We start from the raw sequence: 12,838 nt of genomic DNA on the forward strand, positions 1-12,838 counted from the left end.
GGAGATGAGAAGCAGGGTGCTGGAAAGGAGCCCTGCTCTGAGGCTGATCCACTCCTCTGTGCCCCTCGGCAAGGCGGGGAAGGGGCTGTAAAGCCCCGTTTGAGCTGAGAGCACGAAGCAACTGCAGTTCTCCCCATCTTCCGAGGGCAGAGAGAAGCGAGCACGGCGCGGAATTGCAAAGCACAGCCCTGCAGCCCCGCGCTGCCCTCTCGCTCTTTCTCCATGCGCGCAGCCCAGCGGTGGCCACAGGGCAGGGTGACCCCGCCGCCCGCGGCCGCCCGCACCCGGTACGGGCGGCGATCTCCAGCCCCCCGCAGCATCTGGGGCTCAGGCTGCCTCTTGCCGGGCACCTCATCGCTCTCCATCCATGGTGCTGCTCCGGGATGAGCCTGCGGCCGCCCAGAGCAGCATCTGCCCGCGGCAGGAGCAGCGCTGCCGGCCCCGGGCTGCGAGCGGGCGGCCCCGGCCGATGCTTCCCGAGCGGCTGCAGGCGCTTGTCGTGAGAAAGGAATGTTCTTCCTGTCCCGCCCCGTCCCCTTTCAGAGCCCTGCGTTTCCCAGCCGGCCGGATGATTCCCTTCCCAATATATTCTTCCCTTCAGCTGTCTGTCACTATTTCAGGGGTTTCTCTAGCCTGTAGTAACAAAGTCAGTCTTTATGCTGGCTTAGGGGAAACATTTCCCTGCAAGACTCAGAGCTTGAGCTCATCTCCTTGCCCCAGTGAGGGATTCACCTGCAAAGTGCACGCAGACGCCTCTGTGACTTTTTTGGATGCAGCTCTTGGAAGAGGCTGCCCAGAGAAGCTGTGGCTGCCCCCGGATCCCTGGGAGTGTCCAAGGCCAGGCTGGAAGGAGCTTGGAGCAATAGGATAGTGGAAGGCGGTGGAATGAATGATCTTTAGTGTCCCTTCCCACCCAAACCACTCTGGGATTCTGTGATTTGTCTCTGCTTAGGCATGTCCATGCGGACACCTGAGGCTTGGGCTTTCATGCCACCCTTTCCCACTGGAGTGGCAGGAAATGGGCTGGCTTGGTGGTCTTTTGAGTGCTGCTGAAATCCAGACACAGCAGCCCTCACCCTGAAGAAAGGCAAGGCTGTTCCATTTCCTTGGTACTGCTGCCAGATTTTGGAGCCTCATTCTCTGCAGCCAGAAGAAGAAACACTTCACCCACTGAGTGGCCAGCACGGAGGGAAGGAGAGCAGCTGTGTGCTGGTGCCTGTCCTCTGCAAGGGGACACACTGTCACCCTGCCCCAGCCCTTGTGAGCCAGTCCCTGGAGAGCTGCTCTGGCCATTGCCACAAGCTCCTGGAGCTTGGTCCAAGGTTTGTTGCAGTGCAATGGATGGCTAGACGATGGCTTAATAAACTGAAGACCTAAGAAGAATTAAAAAAAAATTAGGAAATAAAGAAGAAACAAGAAGCATAAGAAGGGTTTAGGCCAGAGAAGTGATCTTTCCAAAGCTGGGCAAGGAAAGCTTCTTGATTCTGCAGGATCTTAGACTTGTGGATGATAAATGCATTTCTGTTTGGTTCAATTCTGATTTTTGCTGTCAGCATGTGATGATTTTTAACCAAAAATATGCCAGAAACTGAGCTGCACTTTTGCTATCCTGCACAGGCTCCCCCCAAATCCTCTCTACAGCATCACTCTGAGCTCTCAGTAGTGCTGTTTTAGGCATAGAAACATTTGGTGTGTGCAGGTGCTGACAAAAACAGTGGGGAAGTCACAGGCTAGGCTCCAACAACTTGAAAGCTCTGTTTTACAGTGATCACAGTGACCTTCCATGGGTGAGAGAGAGGAGGTTTGAACCTCTTCAAAACATCCACTCCAACTGCAGTTTCCCAAAGAGGAAGATCTTCCCTGGGAGCCTCGCACAGGGTGAAACACTCTCACTGCAGCTGAGGGCAGAGGTTGTGTTTAAACAGGAGGGTGAGGAGCAGGCTCACTCAGCCATCCCATGTGCATGAAAAGCAGCTCCAGAGCTTCTGGTCTGATTTTTCAGCAGCTCACAGGGCCATGGAGTTGCTGGATGTGTTTTTGTGACCCCCCTCACCCAGAGCATGAGCCCTCTGCTCATTTGGCAGAGAGAGCAAGTGACCAAGGCATCTGGTGGATCTTCAGGGTGAGCTTTGAGAGCAAAGCCCTTGGACACACACACACACAAAGGTGGTGCCTGCCAGCAAAAACCTTGGATTTTTTTCAGTATGGGAAGATACATCTCAGGATTGGCTCATTCCCACAACCTCAGCACAAACTCAGAGCAACACAGGGGAGTACTCTGAAAAGAATGGGCTTTGCATTTTGGACACCTCTCCAAGCCCATGTGAAGGATTCCCTGGGGAATGTACTCCTGGCTCCATCCATACTGACTGCACAGTCACTCCTGGCATTGCCACAGCTTGCTTTGTCCAAGTGTTGGTGGCTGTGGCTTTTGTGTCCCAAAGGGGACAGTCCTCCACTTCATGGCTGTGTTTTCTTCACTGAGCAGATTATTTGCTTCACTCCTGAGGTGAAAACCAGCGTGCATACAAAACAGGCAAAATTGGTTTGGGGAATAAAATCAGGGAATGATGGGGTGGAAAACGGGCAAAAATAGGCAGAAAACTGGCCTGGCAGTATCAATGTAATTCTTAGGGCTAAGAAGCAGCAGGTGACAAACAGGTGCAGCTTTTCTGGGATAAAAGGATCCGTGCCACTTCAAATAGCATAAAAAACTTGCCTGTGGCTGGGTCTCCATGGGCTGTGCCTTTCTCCCTTGAAGCCATCCATGTGGGAGTCTGACAGCACCAAGGGCAGTCCCAGGTGTCCCTGTGCCTCGTGTCACTGTCCTTGGCGGGCCAGCTGTCCCCTTTGTGGCCTGGCATGTGGCACGGGGGGCTCAGAGCCCGGCAGGGCCGCGCAGCCGCAGCAGCAGGGCTCCCACCGCCCCGTCCCGGAACGCTTTGTCCTTGGCTGCCGCTCTCGGTGCGCGGACAAAGACCTACGAGCCAACAGGAATCATCCTTTGGAGTCTGCAATGACAGCATGGAGAAACACTGATGGGATCATTTAATAAAATCCACACTGTTTCCTTGGGGAAGCTGAATAAACAGCTTTATCAGGAGCTGCCTCAGCCAGCCCTTGAAGGCCAGCAGTGCGTGCTGCTGGGATCGTGCTCCTTGCACGCGGAGGGAGGCAGGGAGCTGGATCCAAGGGCTCATTAATCAAACGGGAGTTTGGCTCTGCTTTGGCCCACATGGAAGCCGGGATGCTGCACAAACACACCCTTCCCTTTGGCCGTGAGCTGGCCACCTCCTCAGGCCAGCTGCAGGTGAGGGATGCACAGAGGAATGTGTGACGCCTCTTGTTTGCATTCCCCCTCACATCCAGGGAGGAGCCCGGCTCCCTCTGCGGCTGGTCCTGGCTGAGAATCCCCCTTGCTGCTCTTTCTGTGGAGAGCAGCTCAGTTAATCCGTGCCAGCTTCTTCTCCTCCTGCCCACTGTTGTCTGGGGACTGCCAACCCCCCGTCCCTGCTTGACACGTTTGGAGTGAGGCTGGGTGTGGACGTGTTCATGGAATCACAGAATCCCCAAATGGTTCAGGCTGGAAAGGATCTTAAAGCTCATCCAGTCCCACCCCCTGCCACAGGACACCTTCCAGCATCCCAGATTGCTCCAAGCCCATCCAGCCTGGCATGGAACATTTCCAGGGATGGGGCAGCCACAACATCCACACCCACAAATATTAATGAATGTTGGACTTGAGCCAGCACCTAAATCCATTCCTCCTTTGTTAATCTGATCCTAAGATGCATTATGATCCAGGGGAATCAAGGAGTTCTCAATGCCTACCCTTGTATCTCTGTTCTTGGAGTCATGTCACTGAGAATTTCAGTGTTTGCTTAAGAACTTTTCTCAGATAAGGTGTGAAGCCTGAGATCACTTTCAAGACTCAAACTTTTGCTCTCAAGAAAATTAGCTTTTAAAAAATGCAGTGGTTTGAGCCAGTGTCACAGTTTCAGGGAGTTTCAGGTGAGGAGTCCACAGCCCCATCAGTGCCAAGCCTTCCCTTCTAAGAACATCTTCCCCCCCTTTTCCTCCTTTCCCACCTTAAAGAAGAAGCTGAGGAAGCTGGAGCCAGTGCTGCTGTTGCCATCACTGCTTCTGGGATTTCCTTGGCAAGTGTGGCTTTTCTCCCATTTCTGTCCCTGCTGACTTCATCCTTTCAGCCCCTCTCCTACTTCTGGAGGTCTTGGTGGGCTCCATCCTCCAAAACCTCAACTGGCCTTTTAGGAAATCTAACATTTCTTCCTGTGAGTCCTCCGTTGAAAGCTTGTGGCCATTGCACCTTTCAGCAAGGCCAAAAACCTCAATTTATATCACTTCAACTTATTTCTGACTCCCACAATTAGTTAATCTTGCATTGATGACTGCCCATTCTGAATCATGGGTCTGGTGCTGGGACATTCAGTGCATTCAGACTAAGGGGTCTCCTGACTTTCCTTAGTCTTTGGGTTTGGACTCTGTCCTGGTGCAGTTTTCATCAGATTTGGGCCAGAGGGTGCTGGACACTGGAACAGACTCTCCAGGGAATGGTCACAGCCCCTGTGAATTCAAGGAATGTTTGGACAAGGCTCTCAGACCTGTGGTGGGATGTCCTGCGCAGGGCCATGAGTCAGACTCATGATCCCTGTGAGTCCCTTCCAGCTCAGGATATTCTAGGATTAGTTGGAGTCAGTCATGGATATGGACAAGACACCTCCGGGTGGATCCCTTTCTCTGCTCTCTGCTATTCTGCTCTTTCCTGGCAATCTCCAAGAAAATTGCTCTGCACTAATCTTTTTTTATCAATTGCAGCAGCTTGCTGGGTTTTCTTCTAAATCTTCCAGATGTCTTTGATCAGCCATGCAAAACACTTTTCATTTTCTCCTGAACTTTGCTTTTCTCTTGAATAAAAAGTGCAGCCAGGCTTGCTTGAGAGGTTTTCTTGAGACAGTACCACTTTCCTTTCTATCTTATGGACCGTGTTTTGCCTTTTAATTTCACCAACGTGACACCTTGGTTGGACAGGCCCAGGTGATTTCCTCATTTGGATCCAGTGGGGCTGGGATTTCCAGCCCTAAACTCCTTGGACTCTGGCACCAAAAATCGATCATAACATCACACAGCAGCTTCTCCCTTTTAAACTTTCTCTGAAATAACCAAAACAGCTCTTAAAATTCCTTTCGCTTACAGCTTACGCTGTGGCATGAGTGTCTCATATCTCGCGACCCCTCCTCGAGACCCCTCTTAGGACCCATCCGCACCCCCCAGGTCCCCCCACAGTGCCCCAGGACCCCTCCCCAGACCCCCCAAACCCCCGGACCCCTCCCCAAAGCCCCCCCAGACCCACCCGGACCCTCCCCCGCCCCCCCCCGATCCCCTCTCAGGCCCCTCCCGCTCCTGTCCCGAGCCCGGGGGGTCCCGGCGGCGGCGGGGAAGGGGGCGCCGCTTCTGGCTCGCCTCTGATTGGCTGGGACGGCGTGCGAGAGGCGGGCCTTGCTGAGGGGATCCGCGCCGTGATTGGTTAGTTCAGGGACGTGCAGCGCGCTGATTGGTTGGTTCGGGGCGGGGCGCGCAGCTATTGCTGGGAGCCCGCACACGCGGTGGAGGCGCGCGATTCTGAGGGAGAGCGGACCTGAGGTGGGGCCGGGGGCAAACTGGGGGGGTTTGGGGCGGGTCTGAGGGGAAATTGGGGATTTCTGGGGGCATCGACGGGAAACACGAGGGTGTGCGGTGGCTTTGGGGGGAATGAGGGGGTCTGAGGGGGCTTTGGTGGGTCTGAGGGGGCTTTAGGGAGCTTTGGGGGGAGCTGGAGAGCGTCTGGAGCGTTCTCAGGTGGGTTTAGGGGGAACTGAGAGGAATTGGGAGAGTCTGAGGGGATTTTGGGGGATTGCGAGAGGATCTGGGCCGTTCTGAGGTGGGTCTGGGGAATTTCGAGGAGTCTGAGGCGATTTCATGAGGTTTGGGGGGATTGAGGCGTCTGAGGGGGATTTGGGGCAGTTTGATGGATTTGGGGGCGTCTCAGGTGGGTCTGGGGTGAATTTTGGGGAGAAATGTGGGGGGTTGAGGGTCCTGGGGAGGTTTTGGGGGTCCTGGGGAGTGTTTGGGGGTCCAGAGAGGTTCTGGGCCAACACTGGGGGAGCTCTGCGGGGTTTGGGGTTCCTGGAGGGGTCCTGGGGGAGATTTGGGGGTCCCGGGGGGTCCCAGGCCCACCCTGAACCGGGCTCTGGGGGTTTCGGGGGGAGGGGGCACTGCAGGTGTTCCCCCCCCCCCCCGTTTTTGGGGGGTCTCCCATGGTGCCCCCTCCCCAAAAAGCTCCCAGGGCCCCCTGAAGTGGCTCCTGTTCCACCGGCCGGTGCCCCCTGATCCAGGACGGCCCCACTGAGTCTGGGGGGGTTTGTGGGGATTTTGGGGTTTTGAGAGGGTTTTTGGGGATTTGGGGGTGGCTTTTTTGGGCTTTGGGGGATTTTGTTTGGAGTTTGGGGGGAAGTATTGGGGTTTTTGGGAAGAATTATTGGGTTTTGTGATGGTTATGTGATTTTGGGGGGTTTTGTTGATTTGGGGGATTTTGGATTTTTGGTGTTTTGTTGGGGTTGTTGGGGCTTTTGGGGGGAGATTTATTGAAAATTTAGTGAGGTTTTTAAAATTTTGGTGAGTTCCACAGGGATGTTTGGAGATTCCCTGGGGTTTTTGAGGGTTTTCTTGTAATTTTTGGGGATTTGTGCGGTTTTAGTGGAATTTTAGGGGGCTTTGGGGCATTCCCTGGGTGTGGGGAAGGGCTGAGAGGCACCAAAATCTCCTTAAAAGCCACAAAAGTCCCAATAAAACCCACAAAATCCCAATTAAATCTCTCAAAATCCCATTAAAACACTCTAGAATCCCAATAAAAGCCCACAAAATCCTTTGGAATCCCAATAACCCCAAAAATCCCGATTAAACTCCACCAATCCCCCAAAGATGTCCCCAAAACCAGAAAAAGTCCCACAAAATCTCCCCCAAGATCCAAAGAAATCCTGGCAACACCCAAACCCCCCCAAATCCCACCAAAAATCCCAAAAACCCCAAATCCCCAATTAATCCCTCTGAATACCACCACAATTCCAATAAAATGCCCCAAAATCTCCTAAAAATCCCAATAAAACCCCAGGAATTTCTGAGAATCCCAAAAAATCCCAACAAAATCCCAGTGAAACCCCCAAAATTCAAAAAGAGCCACAAGAAATTGCAATAAACCCCCAACCACCCCCAGAGAAACTCCCCCTCAAAATGCCAAGAAAATCCCCCAAAATCCAAACCCCCAAAATCCACAAAACCAGCCACTCCCAGTCAATCCCAGTGTGATTCCAGTTGCTCTCAATGAGATCCCAGTGTAACCCAGCATGGACTCAGCTGCTCTCACTGGGATCCCAGTGTGATCCCAGTTGCTCCCAGCATAATTCCAGATGTTCCCAGTTCCTCCCATGATGATCCCAGTAGCCCCAAGAATAGTCCCAGTCCCTCCCAGCAGGGTCCCAGTCGTGCCCAGTTGCCTCCAGGGTAGATTCAGTTTCCCCCAGCATCGTCCCAGTTGCTCCGAGCATGATCCCAGCTGTTCCCAGTGTGGTTCCAGTGCCCCCAGGATGGTTAGAGACACTCCCAGTATGTTTCAGTTACCTCAGAATGATCCCAGTCTTTCCCAGTTCCTCCCAGTTTCCTCTAGCATCATCCCAGTTTCCATCTGTTGCTCAAAGGGTGGCCCCAGTTGCTCCCAGTATGATCCCAGTTGCCCCAGTTGTAGTCTCAGTCCTCTCAGCATGGTTCCAGAACCTTCCAGCTGATCCCAGTTGCTCCCAGTGGGTCACATTTTCCTCCCAACATGGGCCCAGTAGCTCCCAGTAAGCCCCAGTCGGGTTCCATTCACGCCCAGTATAATCCCAGTATGAGTGTAGCCACTCCCAGTATGATCCCAGTCCCTTGCAGTCTAAGCCCAGTTGCTCCCAGTCACTCCCAGTCTGATGCCAGTGCCCCCAGAGTGATCCCAGTTGCTCCCAGCATGGGCCCAGCTGTTCCCAGTGTGCTTCCATCACTCCCCAATGGTTACAGACACTCCCAGGATGGTCCCAGTTGGACCCAGTTGCCCCTGCTCTAGTCCCAGTCCCTCCCCAGTATGATCCCAGTCCCTCCCAGCATGGTCCCACTCACTCCCAGTTGCCCCCAGTGTGGTCCCAGTTCTCCCCAGCATGGTTCCAGACACTCCCAGTATATCCCAGTTGCCCCCAGCATGTCTGCAGTCATTTCCAGGCACTGCCTGTGGCCCCAGTAAGGTGTCAGTTCTCCCAGTATGATCCCCCAGTCATGCCCAGTAGATCCCAGTTGCCCCCAGCATGCATCCAGTCTTTCCCAGTTCCTCCAGTTTGCTTGCAGCATCATCCCAGTTTCCCTCAGTTGCTCCCAGTAGCCCAAAGTGTGATCCCAGTCGCTCCCTTTCAACCCCAATATGATCCCAGTAAGCTCCAGTTTGATCCCAGTCACATGCCAGCCCTCCCAGTGTGGTCCCAGTATAATCCCAGTTGCTTCCAAACTCTCCCAGTATGGTCCCAGCTGCCTCCAGCGTGGTTCCAGTTGCTTCCTAGATCAGCCCAGTCAGTCCCAGTATGATGCCATTTGCTGCCAGCGTGCTCCCAGTTGCTCCCAGTCAGGCCCAGTATGGGGGATGATGTGCGGGGTGTGCTCCCAGTCCCTCTCAGATCCTCCCAGTATTAGTCCAGTCCCTCCCAGTATGATCCAAATAGGAGCCCAGTGTGCTCCCAGTCCCTACCAGTATGAACCAGTTGTGCTCCACATGGTTCCAGTTGCTCTCTTTCATCCTCACTTTTGTTCCAGTCACTCCCAGTATCTCCCAGTGTAGCCCAGTTCCCTCCAGCATCTTTCCAGTTCCTTCCAGTATGATCCCATTTGCTCCCAAGCACTCCCAGTCAGCCTCAGTGTAGTGGCACTCACTGCCAGAATGATCCCAGTCAGCTCCAGCATGATCCCAGTTCATCCCAGTATAAGCCCAGCAGTTTCCAATCACCCCCAACGTGCAGCCAGTCACTCCCAGTTGCTCCTGGCATGATCGCAGTTGTTCACAGCTGTTCCCAGTCACCCTCAGCATAATCCCAGTCACTCCGAGTATATCCCATTTGCCCATAACATGGTGTTAACTGCCCCCCGCAGGCTCCTACTCGCTCCCAGTATGATCTCAGTATGATCCCAGCATGATCCCAGTATCCATCAGTGCAATCACAGTCTGCCCCGGTATGGCAGTATAATCCCAGTATGATATCAGTACAAACCCAGTACAGTCCCAGTCACTCCCAGTATGATCCCAGTATAATCTTAGTATGATGTCAGTACAAAGCCAGTACAGCCCCAGTCGCTCCCAGTACGATCCCAGTGCAGCCCAGTCCCTGGCAGTGCTGCCACTGCTGGGATCCCCCAGGCCTGTGTGCGTTCCCCCCTGGCGGATGTGCCGAGAGGAGCCCCAAGGGCTGGCAGTGGCCAGGCAGGGTCCCCAGCAAGGCCCAGTTTGGATGTGCAGCCCCCAGTTTGCCCAGTTTGCCCAGTTTGCCTCTCCTTTGGCCCGGGCCGGGTTCCCCCGCCCGCAGCGGCTGGGAGCAGCCGAGAGCCCCGCGCTGCCCATGCCGACCTGTCCCGGCTCCATCGCCGCTGCTGCCGCGGGCTGCGAGGGCTGCGGGAACGGGGCACCGAGGGTGTGGCTGCTGCTGGGGGAGGAGGAGGAGGGAGGGAAGGGCAGGGATGGAGGGGGAGGAGGAGGCGGGTAGAGGGGGGAGGAGGAGAAGAAGGAATGGAAGGGGCGGGATGGAAGAGGAGCAGGAGGTGGGGATAAGACAGAGGAGGAGGGGGGATGGAAGAGGAGGAGCGGGAGGAGAAAGAGCAGGGAAGGAGGCGGGGTTAGGGGGGAGGAGGAGAGGGAGGTGGAGATAGGACAGAGGAGGAGCGGGAGGAAGAGGAGGGACAAAGGCGGATCAAGGCTGAGCTGCGGGAGCCACGCGGTCTCGATCCCTGCCTGAATTCGCAGCCCCCACCTGTGGGATCATCGCCCCCCCCATGGCGCAGGTGAGCGGGGAGGGGGAGCCCGGCCCGGATATCCCGGGGGGTCCCTGGGTTGGGTTTTTGGGGGGATGTTTGGAGAATGAAGAAGTCCAAGGCTGAGCGGAAAAGGCCCCTCGGGGGGACATCGGCGGGTGGCAGTGGCGGCTGCCGGCAGAGGCAGCCTGGAGGAGCAGAGCCCTGTGTCCCCCAGGAGGCCAAAGTGGGGAGGCCAGAGAGGGGGGAGCGCCGCCATTGGCGGGAGCCTCAAGAGCCTGGAGAAGGGCAGGGGGGACTCCTTGGAGCTGCTGCAGCCCAGAGCAGAGAATGAGGGGCGAAGGGAGCCTGGGAGCCCAAACAGCCCCGGCATCCCGAAATGGGGAGAGCCAAGAGAGGGGAGCTTTTGGCATTGCTGGCACTGCCAGCAGCCTGGGCAGGGGGGGCACCCAGGAGAAGGGGGAACCCCAATCCAAGCGTGACCCCAGCAGCTGGGACAGGGGGGAACCCCTGAACACCAGAGGGGAGGGACCAGGGACGGGGACCCCCTGGGAGGCTTCTCCAGGGCTGAATCTTGGTGTTTGGGAGGTTTTTCTGGAGCCCACATGGCCGGACTAGAGATGTACCTGGGCAGAGAGACCTTCAAACTCAACGTGTGTTGGCATAGATGGAACAGGAAAGCCTTATAAATATTATTGTCTGGCTTTTCATTCCAATCTTGCTTATAGTTACTATATTCTCAAAAGCTTTTGAGAATATAGAAACTATAAGCAAGATTGGAATGAAAGCAAGCTTTTAGATACCTTAGTTACTGAACAAAAGGAAAACAATGGTGTGGCCCGACTGAAGGTAATCCTCTTCTGATGAAACAATTCCCTCTGCTTGCTGACAGGTCCAAGGGTCAGAGCAGACCCTACTAGCTCAGCTGAAGGGGTCCAAAGAGGAGTTTTTAGGGTTTAAAATGTAACACAGTATGGTGATGTAATGATTCTTACAGGCTGTATGTAAATGCTAAAGGATTTGTATCTTGTACTGGACTGGTTAGTGACAAATAGAATATTCAACACAGAAGAAGATTTATTGTATTGTAACGGGAACCTTACACTCTTACACTCTTCCCCTCTTACTCTCTCTCCCTCTCATCCTCTCTGCTCCTCTCTTCTCTCAGGCCTGCTCCAAGCTGTGGCTGGCAGCTCCAAGCAGGGCCCTGCACCCAGGCCCTTTGCAATAAACCACAAGTTCCACGACCTGGCTGCAGAGATCTCTCGTCTCCGTCCATCCTGACCGTGCTACACCCGACGCTCCTACAAACGCGCTCATCCCTTGTTTTCCCCAAACCAGGATTGCCCATTGCCAACCCTGAGAGGCTGCGAGGAAGAGGAAGATGCCTCGGGACACTGAGGCAGGTAAGGAGGAAGTCAGTGCCCCTTTCCCCTCTGTGCTGCTCCATCTCCCAGCCCAGCACAGCCCCCGGCTGCAGCACAGCCCTGGGGGGATCTCGTTGCCCTTGCCTGTGGCACGGAGGCAAATCCCATGCTGTCCTTGTCCTTCCTCCCCCAGAGCAGGAGCTGAGCATGGAGAGCAGGGAGGACAAATGCCCGCGGCAGAACCTGGTGGCAGAGGCCGTTTTGAGCGGCTCCACGGCACAGGAAGCCAACGGGGAGGAAAAGCCCCAGAGATGCCGCACGAGGAGGGGCTGCAAACGCAGATGGCGGGGATGTGAGGGGGAAAGAGCCAGCCTGGACCGGGAAGGCGGCCAGAGATGGAGCCAGAGCTCGGAGCTGGTGCTCCATGAGCAGCTCCGTGATGGGGAGAAGCCCCACACATGCGTGGAGTGTGGGAAGAGCTTCAGGTGGAACTCCAACCTGATCAGGCACCAGAGGATCCACACTGGGGAACGGCCCTACAAGTGTGGGCAGTGTGGGAAGAGCTTCAGCTGCAGCTCCAGCCTGATCAGCCACCAGAGGATCCACACTGGGGAGAGGCCTTACGAGTGTTCTGAGTGTGCGAAGAGCTTTCAGACCAGCTCCAGTCTCTTCCGGCACTATCAGAGTCACACAGAGGAGAGGCCCTTCCAATGCCCCGACTGTGGGAAGGGATTCAAGTACAACTCTGACCTCGTCACCCACCGGCGCATCCACACTGGGGAGAGGCCCTACGAGTGTGATAAATGCAGGAAGAGGTTTCAGACCAGCTCCCATCTCCTCCGGCACTATCGGATTCACACAGAGGAGAGGCCCTTCCAATGCCCCGAGTGTGGGAAGGGATTCAGGCAGAACTCCACCCTCGTCAGGCACCGGCGCATCCACACTGGGGAGAGGCCCTACGAGTGTCCCCAGTGTGGGAAGAGCTTCTCACAGAGCTCTACCTTGACCCAACACCAACGGAGGCACCGGTAAGGGAAGCCCTGCGAGTGCCCCGAGTGCGGGAAGAGCTTCGTGCGCTGCTGCAGCTCCATCCCCCACTGGAGGAGGCACTTTGGGCACAGCCCTGGTCACTCACATTCCCTGTGATCCATGTTGGGAACACTCCTGGCTGCTTGTCCTTTGGTTTGGCCTGAATTTTTTTCTCTTCTCCATCTCTCTCTACTCCAAAAGCCAAGAGGGATGGATCTGTCACCTCAAAACCACTCGAATTCCACTGAAAATAACTGAATTTTAACCCAAAAAGGCTCAATCCTACCTCAAATTCCTTGTTCCCTCTTCAAAAAAACCTCAATCCCATGCCAAACTCCCCATTCCACAGCCAC

At 55.2% G+C, this 12,838-nt stretch overlaps 1 pseudogene; it reads left to right on the forward strand.

Moving 5' to 3' along the window:
- The first annotated feature begins 367 nt into the window (after nt 1-367).
- Nucleotides 368-12,635, forward strand: LOC136570726 (zinc finger protein 551-like; annotated as a pseudogene).
- Nucleotides 12,636-12,838: the final 203 nt, after the last annotated feature.

This window comes from Molothrus aeneus, unplaced genomic scaffold, assembly GCF_037042795.1.
Source record: "Molothrus aeneus isolate 106 unplaced genomic scaffold, BPBGC_Maene_1.0 scaffold_36, whole genome shotgun sequence".
Classification (NCBI taxonomy): Eukaryota; Metazoa; Chordata; class Aves; order Passeriformes; family Icteridae; genus Molothrus; species Molothrus aeneus.